General features: G+C 37.8%; 1 protein-coding gene across 4 annotated transcripts in view; it reads right to left on the bottom strand.

Annotated features, from left to right (window-relative positions):
- GIGYF2 (GRB10 interacting GYF protein 2) overlaps positions 1-16941 on the bottom strand; it is a 164047-nt gene extending 147106 nt beyond the window's left edge. For 3 of the 4 annotated variants that reach the window (XM_077155436.1, XM_077155438.1, XM_077155441.1), the window contains exons 1-2: positions 16842-16941; positions 12215-12271 (exon numbers count right to left, since the gene is read on the bottom strand). The gene's annotated coding sequence lies outside the window, so the exon portion shown is untranslated. Of the gene's footprint in view, positions 1-12214; positions 12272-13634; positions 13705-16841 lie in introns of all 4 variants that reach the window. The other variant, XM_077155437.1, reaches the window with a different exon arrangement.
- Positions 16942-18258: the final 1317 nt, after the last annotated feature.

The following is an 18258-nucleotide window of genomic DNA, read 5'->3' as shown; positions in this document are numbered from 1 at the left end:
GTCTGGTGTGTGAAGAAAATAGTTTAAAATTTTAACAGATGTGGAGAGAGAGATATATACCTATCCACTTTTGGTAGGGAAGCAGAATGGTACAGCCCCTCTGGAGGGCAGTGTGATGGTTCCACAGGAGGCTAAGTATAGAGCTGCCATATGATCCTGAAACCCTGTTATTAGGTATATATTTGGAAGAACTGAAAGCAGGGGCATGAATAGACATTCGCACACCGGTGTTTACAGCAAATCGTATTCACAATTTGCAATGGATGGAGGTGCCCTAAGGGTACACAGACTGATGAACAGAAGGGTAAACTGCGGTGTATATATACAACGGAATATCGAGGGTCTGCAAGAAGGAAGTTGTGAGGTAGGAACTAGGAGAATGAACCTTCAGGACAGTATGCTGAGTGAAATAAGCTAGAAACGAAAGGACAAATATTATATGGTCTCACTAATATAAACTAACTATAAGGAAAAAAACTCAGAATTGAATTCAAGAGCATGGGTTATCAGGGGATAGAAAGTGGGCAGAGATTAAGCAATTAATGATTAAGAAGTACAGAATGTTCAATAAAGCCCACTGTAAAGATTCCTGCATTATAAGCTCTTACAGCAGCCACATCTACTCCTGAGTTTTAAGTGTAATTTCTAAATTCTGAGAAGCTGTGCTCTTTGTGTATAACCGAGTAGTTCCCTAGTATTTGGGGCATTTGTGTGACATCTGAGATTCAGAGTTACAGTTCTGCAGCTCTGAAAGTCAGCATTACTTCATACAGCAACTGTTAGAGATGCTGAAGAAGAGATCAAACTTCAATTAGAGATATGAATGAAAGAGACGTAGTTAAGACTAAGGTAAATCAGAATACATGGTAAAAGATAATATTGTCTGCATTTTAAAACCTCAACTTCTTTGTGAGACCAAAGGAAGAGATTTTATTTGGTCCAAAACATAAATTTTCTGTAACATACTGTATTTGGTTAGTTTATGTAAACAACATAATTACATGGAACTTAGAACAGGAAATGAGATTTCATTATGGTGTACAGGTTAATGCAATTTCCCAATACATTCCAGAATATTCTGGGCAGAAAATAAAAAAGCATTTGCAAAGTCCCCTTGAAGGAATGGAAGAAAATGTGGTATTATTAAACTTCCCCACCTGGGGAATTCCTGACATTCTCTCAAGCAATTAGGGACTCCCAATTTAATAAGTCAAACCCTCAATCTTGAGGTCTGCCTGTATGAAACTTATTCCTGCAAAGGATAGGCTAAGCCTGCTTAAAATTATGCATAACAGTCACCCCCAGAGAACCTCTTTTGTTGCTCAGATGTGACCTCTTTCTTTAAGTCAACTTGGCAGGTGAACTCATTGCCCTCCCTGCCCACCCCCTCACATGGGACATGACTCCCAGGGCTATAAATCTCCCTGGAAAGTGGGGGTGCAGAACTCCTGGAATGAGCCAGGACCCAGCATCATAGGATTGATAAAAAGGGGGAAGAGAGAAATGAGACAAAATAAAGTTCCAGTGGCAGAGATTTCAAACAGAGTCGAGAAGTTACCCTGGAGATTATTCTCACACGTTATATACATATATTTTTAGTTTATGGTATATTGGAGTGGCTGGAGGGAAGTACCTGAAACTGCTGAGCTGTGTTCCAGCAGACTTGATTCTTAAAGATGATCGTATAAAGATAAAACTTTTACAATGTGACTGTGTGATTGTGAAAACCTTGTGTCTGATGCTCCTTTTATCTAGGGTATGGACAGATAACTAAAAAAATATGGATTAAAAACTAAATAACAGGGGACACCAGAGGTTAAAATAAACTGGGCAGATGGAAATACTAGTGGTCATTGAGAGCAAGGGGAAAGGGGTATGGGATGTATGAGTTTTTTCTTTTTTCTTTTCATTTCTTTTTCTGGAGTGATACAAAGTTCTAAAAAAAGGATCATGGTGATGAATACATAACTATATGATGATACTGTGAGCCACTGATTGTACACCATGTATGGACTGTACATATGTGAAGATGTGTCAATAAAAATATTTTTTAAAAAAAGTCACCCCCCACAGAAACTCTTTTGTTGCTCACATGTGGCCTCTGTCTCTAAGCCAAATCTGCCAAAAAAAACCTCACTACCCTCCTTCCACTACATGGGATGTGACTCCCAGGGATCTAAGTCTCCCTTGCAACGTAGGTCATGACTCTCAGGGATAAGTCTGGCCCTGGCACCAAGGGACTGAGAATGCCTTCTTGACCAAAAGTGGGAAAAGAAACTAAGGAAAATAAAGTTCCAGTAGCTAAGAGATTTCAAACAGAGTCAAGAAGTTATTCTAGGGTGGGGTGGTTCACTGGCAGAATTCTTGGCTGCCATGCTGAAGGCCCGGGTTCGATTTCCAGTGCCTGCCCGTGCAAAAAAAAAGAAGTTATTCTAGAGGTTACTCTTATGCAAGCTTCAGCCAGATATTGCAAATTGGCATAGTATGCCAAACCCCAACCAATAGTATTCCTGAAAACCAAAAAGATCACCTTGGGTTCTATCTAAGACTCTAAAAATGTTTTCCCTAGAAAGTTTATTTCTTCAAAAACTTAAGGCCTCTGAATTGTTCCTATGCCAGATAAACTCTGAAACCCATAAGTACCAGTGTCTCCAAGAACATCAACCAGTTGCATTCCTCTAACCCCTAAGGTCAATATCCCTTTCCAGTATGAAGTTAAAATGGGTCACTGCCCAGATATCCAAGATTGAGAGAATGATCAAATGAAAGGAAGGAGGTATAACTGAGAAATTATGACTTAAATGTTCATAACTACTGACTCATTATATAGATATTCTTTAGTTTCTACTGTATTAGAAGAGCTACAAAGAAATATCTGAAATTGTTGAACTGTAATCCAATAGCCTTGTTCTTTCATAATGATTGTAAAACTATATAACTTTTATCATGTGACCATATGATTGCAAACCTGTAACTGACACTCTCTTTATTCAGTGTAGGGGAAGATGAGTAATAAAATAAAGACAAAAATAATAATAATGGAGGGGTAACAGGTATGGAATTTGAGTTTTCTTTTTTGTTTTTATTTCTTTTTCTGGAGTAATGAAAATGTTCTAAAACTGATGGTGGTAATGAATGTCCAACTATATGACACTGTGAGCCACTGACTGTATACTTTGGATGGATTTTATAGTATGTGAATATATCTCAAAAAAGTTGCATTAAAAAAGTTAATTGCTAGGGTGGACAATGGTGGCATAGTGGCAGAATTCTTGCCTGCCATGCTGGAAACCCAGGTTCAATTTCCAGTGCCTACTCATGTGAGGCGGGAGCGGGGGAGGGGGGTGGAGTTAATTGCTAAAGTTAAAAATAAATAGCTGAAGACATAATTCTGCACGTTCAGCACAATCACTGTATCAGACATTTTTCCTTATTCAAATTTCTTGTTAAGTAATTCAAGTAATATATTCCTTCTGCAATTAACACCAGGAAGTCTATCTTCTTTGATACACTACCTCCTTATACTTGATGAATGCTATATAATCTGGCCTTTCTGTCAAATGCTATAATGCTCTGAGCTAAATTTAACCCTTACTATCAACTGTTTTATCTCTGATTTCTGGAATAATTATTTTCCCTTTTTCCTAAATGTTTTCCCATAGTTTTCTGGCTTCCTCGGCTCTATCTGACTCCTCTTCAGGACTAACCAAATTATAAAATTATAAAGCCTTAACTATTACTTTGTACACATGTGAGTCTTCATACTGTTTATTCATACCATAAAGTACTATTCAGCAATTAAAAAAAAAAAACTACTGATACTTAAACAATATTGCATGAGTATCACCAACATTATGCTTAGCAAAAGAAGCCAGACACAAAAGAATATATTCTATATGATTCTTTTTATATGATGTTTAAGAATTGGTAAAACAAATCAATAGTGACAGGTGTCAGAAAGTGGTTACCATGGGAAATGGATGCCACTGACTGGGAATGAGAAGAGGGAACCTTCCAGAGTGCTAATAATGTTCACTATTGATCTGACTGGTGATCGTAGAAGTATATACATATGTAAAATTCATCAAACTGTCCACTTCAGCTTTGTGCACAGTCACTGTATTTTATACCTCAATTTAAAAAGGTCAAAATAAACCAGAAATGATTCAGCAGGGGAAAAGAAAACATAATTTCAAAAATTTCACTGGACAAAAAACAAAACTATTTTAAATGTAAGTCTTCTGATAATATTTATTAACCTCACTCTCTACAGACATTTTTGGTCATAAAAAAACTTACACCCTACCTGTGATAAAATAATCAGTTAACTTTTTAAGATCGTAAGTAGGTCTACATTCACATGAAGCAAGATTCAGTCACTGGGCTAAAATACATAAGTCCCACAATGCATCTTTTTTCCAACTTTGGAAAAGAGCTAAGTAAAAAGATTAAAAAAAAAAAAAAAGTCCAAAACATGAGGAAGAACCCACACACCACATAACACTGCCCATCCATTGCCTGTAACAGCAAAAGACTGGAAGCAGTTATGTGACACATTTGCTCAGAATAAAGATAGTTACATTTGTACTTTAAAAATACAAATTTTTTTAATTTTTTTAAAAATCAGAACATAGAAATAAAGAAATACTGAAATGAGATTACTCTTCCTCTATTTTCATAATTTACAGTCATATTTTTAAATTACCTTTATAACAAAATATATTTTAATCACCATAAAAAGTGTATACCTGGCCTGTCTGAAATACTTTTACAACCCCAGCATTAGAAAGTTAGTATTTTCAACACTAACTCAGTTTTAAAAAAACTATTTTAAAGTACACAAATAAAAGGAAATTCTTCTATCAATTACAGCAGAAAACACTTTTTCCTTCATTACCCATCCGATCTGATGAAAAATACCAGATCTCTTTATTACTAATCATGTAAACATTTCTGAGTAATTTGTAAACTATGACCTGTTAACACATTTACTGATGACAAAACTACATGAAGCAAAATTAGGCCACAATTATTCACTTTATTACTAAACATTTAACCTAAAAACTAACAAATAACTTTTTTTTCCCAGAAAGTCAATGAAATCCAAAAGAATTTTCTACATCAGGCTTATACATTATATGTGAAACTTGCAAAGCACTACTTATATCTATGTAAATTACCCATTTAAGGACAGCACCTTTTTAAAAATCATAGGTACTCTGCTGGCTTTTCTCTTCATCCTAAAAGGAATTTAAATTTCTCTTTGTAGAGTTTTGTGATAAATACTGCAACCCAGCACAATTCTTAATCACTACCCATGTCAAAAAGCTAAGGCCCACTTTATTCCTCATAGCCCAAAACTGAGAACAACCTAAATATTCATCCACAGATGAATAATAAACAAATACTGTGGTAGTCACACTTTGAAATATACTCAGCAATAAAAAAACTACTAATACATGCAACAACATGGATGAATCACTGATACTATGCTAAGCAAAAGCCAGACCCAAAAAGAATACATACTGCATGACTCCATTTATGTGAAATTCTAGAAGAGGCAAGATTCATCCACATTCACAGAAAACAGATAAGTTGTGGGAGAGGGAAATGCCTGCAAAAACACTGGAGCAAACTTTTGGAGTAATGAAAATATTACATATCTTAATTGTGGTGATGTGATACTTAAGTGTATACATTTGCCAACGCTCATCAAAATGTATACTTAATATAAATGTACTCAAAATGAAGGCATTTTTAGTATATGTAAATTATACCTCAAAAAAGTTGATTAAAAAAGATTAAGCTGGACTGCGCAACGGTGGCTCAGTGGCAGAATTTTTGCCAGCCATGCCAGAAACCCAGGTTCAGTGCCTGCCCATGGTCAAAAAAAGAGACTAAGCTTACTTAAAGTAGTGAGCAAATTGTCTGCTCCCCCTAAAAAGCAAATCGCTCCAAGGTTTTACATTTTATATTTCTTTTTCTTAAATAACCTTTCTTAAAACAGATATTAAAGTTTTGGAAAAAATTTAAAACAGGAATACTGTACAGAATTGTGGTGTTCAATATAAAGTTATATTAATTAAAATGAACTAATTCCTCGGGGGGCAGGTAAAGAGTAACTTTCCAGTGGAGAAACCTGACATAACCAGTTCAGTCAGATATCAAAACCAGTATCAACAGTGATATCACATCAACAGTGTTTAACCCCAATGTGACATGATAAGGGCATTTGCCCTCTATGCTCTTCCTCCCCAAACTCATTACCCCAGCCTAATCATGAGAAAAATATCAGACAAATTCCAACACAGTGGCATTTACAAAACCCTGGCCAGCACTTTTCAAAACTGTCAAGGTCATCAAAAACAAGGAAAATCTGAAAATCTGTCACAGCCTAAGACTGAATGATGACTAAATATAATATATCCTGAAAGGAATCCTAGAAAAGAAAAAGTCACTAGGTAAAACTAAGGAAATCTGAATAAACTATGGACTTTTAAAAATAATGTATCATTATCAGTTCATTAATTATCACAAGTGTACCATATTAATGTAAATATGTTATCAAAGAGGAAGTTGGGTGTGGTGTACATGGGAACTCTATAGACTCTGCTCAATTTTTCCATAAACCTAAAACCAATCTAAAAAATAAGGTCTATTATAAAAATAAATTAACAGGGTGCATGGGTAGTTCAGTGGTTAGAATGCCCGCCTTGCATGCAGGAGACCCAGGTTCGATTCCCAGATCATGCACCAAAAAAATTAATAAATAAAATAAAAAATTAACAGATGAATTTGAATTATGATTAAAAAGTAAAGGCTTTTTACAGTAAAAAAAAAATTCAGTACCTCAGGTGCCCTAGCCACATTTCAAATGTTTAACAGTCACATGACGTTAATGGCTACAGTACTGGACAATGCCAATTTACAGATATTTCCATCATCTCAGAAAATGCTAATGGATAGAGCTATTGGATAGTATAGAAGTGCTAGGCTGGAAGATATTGTAGGAATTATAACTAATCAAAACTTATGAGTAAATCCATATCTACCCAGCACTAAAAATCCTCACTGATATCTATAAACCCTCAATGATATATTTATTCCAGTTTCAACTTCAATTATTTTAAAATAAACAACAAAAAAACAATGCTTAAAACAAAAGATCAATGTAACATATATAAAAGTGAACACTGAAAGCCACTGCACTCTTTAAAGCAGCAGTTCTCAAAGCAAGGTCCATGTATTCCAAAACTCTTTCAGGGGATCCGTGATGTCAAAACTATTTTTATAATAAATTATTAAGGCATTATTTACATTTATCACCTTGCTGGCTCTGGCACTGACTGTACAAAGCAGTTTGAATGGGTAAAACATTCAAAGCAGTGGCATCAAACTGAACTAGTAGTCATTGAATTCTTCACTGCCATGTACCAAGTACTAAGGGGGGGGGGGGAGCCAGCTTTATCTACAAATGGTCCTGATGATTTCCCTTATATGAAGTATCTAGCATCTGCAAATTCATAAGGACAGAAAGCAGATTACAGGTTACCAGGTATGAGGAGAAAAGAGTAATGCTTAATGGGTACAGAGCTAACAGAGTGAATGAAAACTTTTTGGTAACAGATGATGGTGATGACAGCACAACATTGTAAATTTAATGAATACCAGTAAATTGTATTCATTTACTGAAATGAAAGTGCTAAAATGGGGAATTTTATGTGGTATATATGTTACCACAATAAAAATTAAAAGAAAAGATTGTCCTTCATGAAGTAGCCCAAACTATTAATTTTATAATCTTGATCCTGTATAAACATCTTCTTAATATTCTGTATGATGAAAAGGGAAGTATGATAAAGCATTTCTGCTGTATACTGAACTGACATGACTGTCTCAAAAAAGGCATTTATGTAATTGTTTTCAGTTGCAAGCTTGACTAGCTTTCTTCATGGACAATAACGTTGACTTGGAAGAACAGCCGACACATATATATGTTCATTCAAATGTGCGTATTTAGCACTTTCTCAAAAATGAAGGTGAGACAGGCACTTCAAGGAAAAGAATTGACAGTATTTGTCACTAATTATAAAATTTGAGCTTTCAAGCAAAAATTGGAATTTTGGAAAACTTCTGTTTCCTAATAGGTACTTTACCAATGGGTACTGATAATAACAAAAAAGTAATTTTTTGATACTATATAACATTAAAGATCCACTCACTGTGCAAAGAAGGAAATGGATTTTAATTTAACAGAGTACAGAAAAGTTAGTTGATGTAGCTCAGATTTCACACTCCAACTAACCTTTTAAAAATCTACTTGTTGAATTTTGGTGTAATATCAAAGAAGAACATCTGCAATTATCTGAAAAAAAGCTATTTAAACAGTCCTCCTTTTCCAACTACATGAGGATGAAATTCCTTCACATATTTCAACCAAGGCAATATGCAGAAGTCTATTATGAGAATCCAGCTGTCTTCTATTAAGCCAAACAATTTGCAAAAATGTAAAGCAATGCCACTCTTCTCACCAAACTTTTTTTAGAAATGTTTTAGGAAATAGGCTTTTTCATAAATCTATTTATATTGGCATGCAATGAGTTTATTGATATTTTAAGTAAATTAGTAAGTATTTTTTTAATTTCTCAATTTTAATTTCTAATATGGTAAAAATAGACATAACTAAAACATCAAAGGCTTTTTAGGGTCCCTAATAATTTTTAAAAGAATAAAGAGGTCCTCAGATTAAAAAGTTGAGAATATCTATCTCAGAGAAATGGGGAAAAAAATGACAAAACAAATACAGTGGAAACAAACACACTTGGAAAGCAGATCAAGGGGCTTATAAAATTATCACTGACATCAAGAACACCAAGATGAAAATGTGACACTTATTCAGAAAGTACATTTTTTTAAAAATGTATCTTTTCCAAGGACAGAGACATTTCACATTTTGAAATTTACTTATTTTCTTGGGGGGGGGGGGGTGCATGGTCTGGGAATCGAACCCAGGTCTACCACATGGAAGGCGAGCATTCTACCACTGAACCACCGGTGCACCCTTACTTATGATTTTTGATTGCCTTTCTCACTAAGCTGTAACTCCAGGAAGACAGGACCACGTGTGTCTTGCTCACCACTATTCCTGGCCCTGCACCTGACACAAAATAGGTATTTGAATATTTGCTGGATTAAAATAAAAAAGACATTCAGAGTGAACCCAATGACCAAAATTTATAAAGGTAAAATTTTACAATCAAAACCTATTTACATAGTAATAACAATGATAAAAGCTATCATTCTCTGAGGGTCTACTTACTATGGGGCAGGCATTACATGATGCATTTTAGATTTTTAATGCCCATGACAACCATGGGATAAATTTCACAGGTAAGGAAATTAAGGCCCCCCCATAAGGTTAACTTGTCTAAAGTTACAAGTAATAAGTAACAGAAAATTCAAATCCACATCTCTCTGCTAAAAAGCCCACAAGCTTTTCACTACATATTGATACAGGCTCAATATAGCTTGGTTACCTTTTCTTTTCATTTCTTTGCTATTTTCTGAGGAATTCATTTCATAGGAAGTCACATCTCTCCTTTTTCCAATCTCCCAGTTTGTTCCACTGGCCCCCAACTTACAATTAAGCAATACAGTAAGCCCTATGTGAAGGAAGAGTATATGCTCTCATAACACATTATCGGAAACTTACATTAACAATGTGGAAGTAATATTATAATGCTAAGGAAGAGTGTCAGATTGCAGAACACAAATTAAGGCTCTCTGAACCAACTCTTCTCTCAGGAAGGCCTGACGCCCAGTTCCACAGAGAACATTTAGCCATAGTTTGTGCAGCAACACCTCAATTCCTAGGTGACTGATCAAATGAGAGCCCCTACATGTGGCCATCCCTTCAAGGCCTGAGCCATGATTCACCAGCTAGACGATTTCCAGACGGTACCTCTGTCAATTCCTTCTCAGTCTCTGCAACTAAAGGGCCAACATGAAGGAGTCCAGAGCTCCCCAGACTTCCTCCAGGCCCAGGACAACTTGAATAAAGAACATACTGACCACAATATCACCAGAAGAAGAAAAGGTATCACTGTAACTATCATTCTCCCCACTGCTTCTGAAACATGTAAATGCTTATCTTTTTTTCCCCTTCTGGTGAAATAAGAATAAAATTAGCAATCAGTGAACTATTCTAAGAAAAACATAATGCCATAAACATTGCCATGTCATCTAATAATTTCACCACAAGCCAACGTTTTCCAGAGAAAGATCCCCAGAGCCTGCGGAAGTTTTACACAGATTATGTGGAAATCTTTTTAAACCTCACAAAGCCCTGAATATCCCTTAACTCAACATACAGATTTAAGAAAACATACAATATGAAAAAGGATTCTTCTACCTTAAAAATGAATTCAGCTGCAAATGCTAAAGAAACCTTTGGCTGAGAAAAAGTATCATAGGAGGTTACATCTTTGGCCCATTATTAGATACATCACTCTTAGATCATTTTTATCAGAAATTCCTAGGCTTTGCATCAAAAATCTACAACCATACTCATAACAAAACTTAAGAACAGTTACCTAAGAAATTTAGATTATGTCACCACATACATACAAACTACACATACATAAATAGGATTTCTAAACGCTCCATTAAAACACACAACACGCACTTGCTTCAGTATTACCTAATAATTCTAAAATAATACAAAAGCATTATGACACAGGTTTACACTCTCATAACCCTTTCCCAACAGTGAAGGTCACTGCTATTACTCTAATAATGTGAATATTCTATAAAATCCCTCTCTTCAAATTCTTTAGGGCTTCCTAATACTCAAGTGTTGCTTAATACTGAAAAAGTAACCAGAAATCAAATTTATAAAAATAATCTATGAAAAACAATCAATGGATTCTTCCACAAAGCTTTTCATTTGCTTATGCTCATTCACTAAACCTCTATCCCAACATTCCTATGAACCCCCAAAATCAAAAACTTTTGTTAAAACACTGCACTAAGCTATAGATTGGGAGAAGGTAAAGAAGGAGGTATAACAGAAAACGGAATTTAACAAACGAGTATAGCTGCTGAATCACTGTATTAATATTCCTTCTAGCCTCCAATGTTTTGGAGCAGCTAGAAGGAAAACTGTGATGATGGAACAGTAGCCAATGACAAACTCTGAGATCTGTTCTGTAACTACCTGTTGAAGTATGCTTTAAAAATTACTGCTTTTTTCTCTCTTTGCTTTGTGTATGTTGGATTTTACAATTAAAAAAAAGTTAAAAAAAAAAAAACTTTTATATCCTAGTGTTTTAAACCACACTAGGAAGTTCCACCAAGGATAGGTGGTGAAATCTACCAGGCCTCATTCATTGAAGGACATGCATATATGTTAACTCCTCAGGAAATATAAACTGAAACTACAGAGATATACAGGAAATTTTTCTAAAACAGCTGGAAAAAGAAAAATGTCCAGAAACTTCTGAGGGATTATGCCTAGTATAGCCACCACTACACCCTCTAAGACTTGCCCCCACCCTTAAGAGTAGTTATTTTTCAGCTAACAATATATGTACTTCTAGACCCCAACCCCATGACCACAACTGGTCCAATGATGGAGAATTGGACCAAATTCAACCAAATTCCCCTTGCCAGGAACTTGAAATCTGGATCCTAAGCCAGTTATTAATTGGCTGGTGGTACTAGAGCTTGGGTGCATGTGTGGCTCCAGGGATGAGGTGGCCATTTTCTTCCACGTGCTTGTTACAGCAGAAAAAATTAGACTATAGAAAGATAGCAGAAGGACATAAAGAGAAAAAGAGAGGATGTTCTTTAGCCAGGTAAGAGAAGGGACTACCCTGGCTCCTGAATGCTTTCCAGTTTCTGGTTCCTGTCCTTCATGAAGCCAACTGCTCTTGTAAGATATCTCAGCATCCCTGCTCCCCAAAGCAATCTTCTTTTGGATGTTTCTTACCACTAAAAAATCATTACAGCAGTTTAAGACAGAAATCCACAGCAGGATCCTTGCAAAAAGGGTCTGATTATTCTTATGTTTCATAAAAAATCTGTATGGCACCTGAGAGAATGTGTCTATTAACTGTTCATATCTCAGAATAAAAGGACAAAAATAACCAAAACCTAAAAGCAAAGTCACCTATTTGTATAAGCCCTCAGCTCTGCATGTCCCTTCAACACTCACCTGTTTTGCTGGTTCACAGCAGGAGGTTTGAGCAGACTTTATTCAGGTCTTTTAACACTGTAAATAATAAAATTAATGTAAATTACCTCGGCAATCTCTTAAACCTTAAAAACACAATTTTTCATCATTAATGTTTTACAGGAAATGGCTTCCAAACATAGTTAAAATATAAGAATCGCCATGGGTGCTTATGAACTCCAGATCCCTGTCCACACACCCAGAGAGTCTCACTCAGTAGCTCTGGGGTAAAACTGAGAAATACATATTTTTAATAAGGGTCTTAGGTGACTTTGATGTACGTGACAATTGAATGCTAGTAGTTTCAGGGAAGCGACTGCTTGAGGTTTTCATTCAAAACCATACTACAGGAACCTGGTATTAACTTTTTAAACACATCTGAAAGAAAAATGACAGCCAGCATCACAGTAGTAGGTATCCTACAAAAATAATCACTGAAACTCCAGCACTAACATTTCATGTACACTTTCAAGGGCAAAATCACAAACTGCTTTTAATGCTGATCTGTGGCTGTACCTTAAAAATCCACAAAATTGTGATATTTCAAGTGACAAGAAAGGGACTGAATGAAGCACAGTAACTTCAAGTGGTTTCTTAGCTAAAATTAGATGCTTTGAATGCTGCTAATAGTCAAAAAACAATTAATTAAAAAAATTAAGCTGACAATTTTACTGACAGCAAGAAAGCAATTTAAGAAGGCTGCTTCCATGTTTAATTGCGCAAAAATGTAGCCACGTTGTAACATCCAGGCACTCTCTTTTTCTTCTTTTTTTTTTTCAGACTAGAAGGAGAAGGGGAAATGGAATAAAAGCAGATAATAAACTTTTCTTGGGACCTACCTCAAAAGCAAGCTCCAGGGTACCTCCTATTATAATACAAATTAAGTTCAAGTGCAAAAGAAACCCTGTAGTTAACAAGAAAATATAAAATTGTGTTTCTTACTTAATTACTTGAAATGGGATGTATGTATTACTATGAGAACATTTTAATAATACCAAGTTTGGCCACTTAAGGGAATATTCTTCTGTTTTTCAAATCTTTCATCTCTTCTCTCTACACCTCACACAAAATCACGGGCAACTCAGCAAAGGTATCATTCTGCATTCCTGTGTAATTAATCTAGTTTATTTCTCATCTGACAGCATGACAAAATGAAAACCAATAAACAGGTCAAGAAATATTAGGATTCTAACTATAAATAAGCTTGCACATGGAATAAAAATCTATTTTTCAAGATACGTCATTCTTTCTGGGCATTCATTACAAATAAGTGGAAATTCTAGGACTTTATATACCTTATGATCCTAGGCAGGGGGAAAAACTTGGGTTCAGAGTTTTACAACAATGACCAAACAATGTTAAGGCAATTCAAATTGCGAAAGAAAACGGACATTTAACTTGCCTCTAAAATATCTGGATTAACACCAACAAAGGCTGTAGATTCAACCTACTGAGACTGGTCCCACTCTAATCTATAAGAAATAGAATAAAACAGAAAGTACTGAAAATTTAATTAGCAGGGGCTGATGAAGAATTGCCAGTCAATCTCTGAAAATGGCACATAGCAAAGATCCTCAGAGAAAGGATAAAAACAACAGTGGTGATGTTTTCACACGAATTGGTTCTCCCAGATAGCAATCACCAGCAATAGTGCCATCTTCCATCGTGAAGGGCAACAAAAAGAGGAGCAACGTATGGTGTATTCAAACACAGAATCAGAACAAATAAGCTGATATGACATCAAAGACATTAAAATTTGGAAATGTCATTTCAAAAATGCAACAGTGGTTAAGAATGTATGTGTTTGTATGTTGGTAACATCAGTAAAAATTAAAAAAAAAAAAAAAAAAAGATCCCACCCAACAATACTGAATGAGGATTAAAGAACTAAAAAAAACCAATAGTGGAACAAGAGAGAAAAAGGTGCTTAAACACTACCTCCTCATTATGTTCCCTTTTATATGCAACTCAACAGCAAAACATTTCAAAACCAAAATGTTAAATTCCTCAGGGGAACTAAAATGAAAGAGGACATTTATGAAGGCACAAGAATAATAGGGAGATAAGCTAGAAAAGAAATTTTTTTTTTTGAAAACAAAGTCTATTTAGTATCAAATTAAAAGGAGAATTAATCTGAAAAGTAAAAGTGCAAAAGGTAAAAACTCAACACAGAAAGTTCTATGTAGATAAAATGCAATAACGAATATACAAACAAATCACTGGAAGAGTCCTTGAGGCATTTAAAACTAGGCTGGACAATATCGAAATAAATTAAGAGAAATTCTTTAATAACCAGACTATAAGCAACATGAGTTAATCCACTGTTTCCACCTTACTTCCTGGTTATATTCCTTAATCATCTACGTCTAAACTACAAAGGAAATTCTTCATTTCCTTACATTTTCAAACATTTTGAACATTTCATAAGATCCCCTTCTTAGTCATCAATTTCATTTAAAAACTCTTGTTGTTCAGAAAAATAATTCATTACAATTTCCTGAAATATGCTATCTGAATTTTATGAGCATCCTGAATCTTTCCAAACTGGGATGAGGGGTGGGGATGGGGAGTGGGGATGGGGGATATGCTAACCCAAATCACCAGAATCTTATATTCCACAACACTGCTTAGTCCTCTATCACCTTCATGCAATGAACTGGGATCACAAATTTCCTACTCACCTCCTTCACCCTCAAGACTGTCCATGCTGCCCTCCATACTTTTCTCAACCTACACCAAATCAGCTCCAACCTCAGTTTTTGCCTCAGGGTCTCTGCCCGTTCTGTACTCCTGCCAGAGCACTCTTCCCCCTGAGAGCTATATGAATAGCTCGTATACCTACATCAAGTCTTTCTTTAAATGTTAAGCTTTTCCATAAGGCCTCTTCCCTGGCCACTCTTTTCATGTCTCTCTCAACTTTCTATTATTCTATCTCCCGGTCTCATTTTGTTCTACATCACTTACCAATATACTAATTCATCTGTTTGGAAATGAACTTCATGGAGGCAGGATATTTTGGTCTGTTTTGCTCCCAGCACTCAACAGGGTAGTGGATGTTCATTATTTGTCCAATAAATGAATGCATGAATGAATGGATGGATGAACACAATCTCTTTCTCCTCCCCAGGCTCAAAATTCTAAAATGCTTGATTATCAAAAAGATGCAAAGCCCTTTCCTTTCTAATGAATCACTACCAACACCAGTGTATTCCTCAGTACTAAATGTTAAAGGAAGGATCCTTTAACATTGTGAAATTTTTCCAAACATATGCCACTTTAAAATTGTTCTCCTACTGTCCTCTACTGATGTCAACACCTGATAAAACCGAAAACTACATATTCCAGTTTGTCACTCTGAAAGCTGCTACACTAACTACTAAAGTACATAAAGACATAAACGATTGAGAGGAAGCATTTGTGCTCTATAACCAAACTATATAAACGCTGTAAAGCCAGAATACAAATATTAGGATGAAAGTTAACATACAGAAAGGACGACAAAATCTTTAACCTAAGAAGTAACTAGATTTTTTAAAAAGAAATACTACATAAGGAAAGAATGTTTCCCTGAACACAACACTGGGAATGAAGACTGACTACAATTCAAGGAACAAAGCACTGGATAGGAAGCTAATCACAGCTTCTAACCCCATACTCAATTTCTTGCAACCCACACTGGAATACTTACCTTTCTTACGAAGTGACTAAGGTGTGTTTTAGTGCTTTGACTTTCAGGAAAAAAAGGAAGGAAAAAAACAGTACTATAGAACTGCAAAGCAATGTTACTGCTTCCCAAACAGGGTCATACAAATTGCCTCTTTCACACCCCCTATCATGGTCGCTTGATTTATGTTTCTGCCACAAAAGTGAGGTGCTGAGTGCTTCCTGGAAAAATGCTGACACTTAAAGCTAATGTCCATTTCAAGCTGATTTGGATGTGGGGGTACCAAAACTGCAACAAGCTTCTTTCTCAACCTCGGTTCCAAGTTCTGATCAAGGCTCCACCTTCCCTAGGGACTGGTCCAGATCCAGTCCTCTAGTCACAGGAGGGGTCTCTCCCCAGCCCAGATGCCCGGTGAGGAAGGCAAGGGCTCACCTCCTAGCTGCCAGGTGTGAGGAGAAAGGCCAGCAGGAGCAGCTACCTGGCCGCGGCAGCTGTTACCAGGGCCACACCAAGGCTGGAGACGGGTGGCTAGCCCCGACCAGTAGGTAGTGTAAGGTAAACCCTTGGCCCGGACCGAGCCGGCCTGACACTGCCCACCCTACCACCCTCTTCCCTTGCTCGGCTCCCCCCCCCCCCCGCAATGCTACAGGGGACCCGGAATAGGGGACTCCCCGCGGCGGAGACGCGCCCAGGCCCGGTGAGCTCCCTTCCAAGGAAGAGGCTCCTTTCCGACCCCCCACCTGACCTGTCCCCTCGCCTTACGCCCCAAGCCGGCCGCGACCGCTGCCAGGGCGGCCTGTGGTTGTCCATGCGGGTGGGCCCGAGTCGGACCGGAGCGGCGGGCGTACGAGCGCGGCCGGGAGGTCCGGGGGGCCTGGGGGCCGGCGGCGGAGCCCGGGCGCGGAGCAGGGCCAGGCACAGGAGCGAGAGAGAGTCGCTGGTTACCTGCGGTCCGGGACAGGGAGCCTCTCAGAACCCAAGTCAGTCCTCAGCCTCAACAACACAAGATGGCCGACACGTCGCCACGCACGTCACGTGACATCGCGCTCGCTCCGCCACGCCCCCTGCTCCGCCCCAGCCCCCAGCCTCGCTTCCCTCCCCACTTGTCCAGTCTCCCACGACATCCTTCCTTTCCTCTGACTCCCGCCCCTCTTCCCGGGACCCTCCCCTGCTCGAGACCCGGATGTCAAGCTGGCGGAGGGCGGGGTCGCGACAAAGCGCAGGCGCCGTGGGGCCCTTGGCTCGCGCCCCCTGGCTGCCCTTGAGTTGAGTAGGGCTTGTGTCCGGAGACTACCGGGGCCAAGCACCCTGTGACTCACTATCCTGTACCCGGTGCGGAGCCTGTTCACACTTCAGAAAGCACTGCATCATTTACGGGCTGGTTTTCCAAACTAAAACTTTTCCAGAGCTTTTAGTTCCAGCCCCAAGTCTCCTGGTAGTTCACCTGGTGGGCATTTTCCCGCCCGGTGTGCCATCCTGAAGCGAATGGGGAAGCGACAAAAATCTGAAATTGAATCAGTTTTCTCTGCTTGTAAGAATTTGGTGGAACTGGGAATTCATTCCAGTGTCTTGGGGTTGTAAGAGCTTCAACCTCCGGACCGCTTAGTACATCAGAGGCTGGAACTTTTGCCTCAAAATCACCCATTATAGGGTTGCCAGATAAACCGCAGAACTCGCACCAATATTTGGGACACACTTACTAAAAAAAGTATTCGTTGCTTTTTTTGAAATTCAAATTTAGCTGTGGATTCTGTATTTATATTTGCCAAATCTCTCAACTCTACCCATATCCTCCCTTCTCAGGTGCCCTCTTCTCTCCTGTACCTCTAACCCCTTCCTTTTTACAGGATCCCTCCCACTAGTATTTTAAAAATACGCAAATATCTCCCCTTCTAAAATTTAAGGCTTAAAAACTCCAATTTCCACTCCAGTTACCCCTACCTCTCTGTTCCCTTTTAAACTTCACAAAAGAGTTGTTAATATGCACATTCTCCATTCCCACATCTGTCACATAATCAGCACGCCAGTGTGGCTTCTTCCTTAGGGATTTGCCTGTTGCTTAGGACACTTCAACATCTGTGTTGATAACAGGAGTTTTTCAGGTCTCAGTTTCATGTTCGCCTGTCTTGAGCATGATTGACCACCCCCCACTTTCTGAAACACTTTCTTCCTTTGACTTCCTGCTACTCAAAGTGTGGTCAATGGACCTGCTTGTTAGACAGGCCCAATCTCTAACAGGCCCTGCGCACGCCCATTCTGCTGAACTCACTTTCTATCATCCAAATTTTCCCCCTTGTTTTTCTTTTCCCCTTGAAATGAGTGCTTTAGATACACTCGTGTTTGAGGATCCCTCAGCATGCCA

The sequence above is a fragment of the Tamandua tetradactyla genome, chromosome 3 (genome assembly GCF_023851605.1).
Source record: "Tamandua tetradactyla isolate mTamTet1 chromosome 3, mTamTet1.pri, whole genome shotgun sequence".
Lineage (NCBI taxonomy): Eukaryota > Metazoa > Chordata > Mammalia > Pilosa > Myrmecophagidae > Tamandua > Tamandua tetradactyla.
The sequence above is the reverse complement of the archived record's forward strand: the minus strand, read 5'-3'. Positions and strand labels throughout refer to the sequence as shown.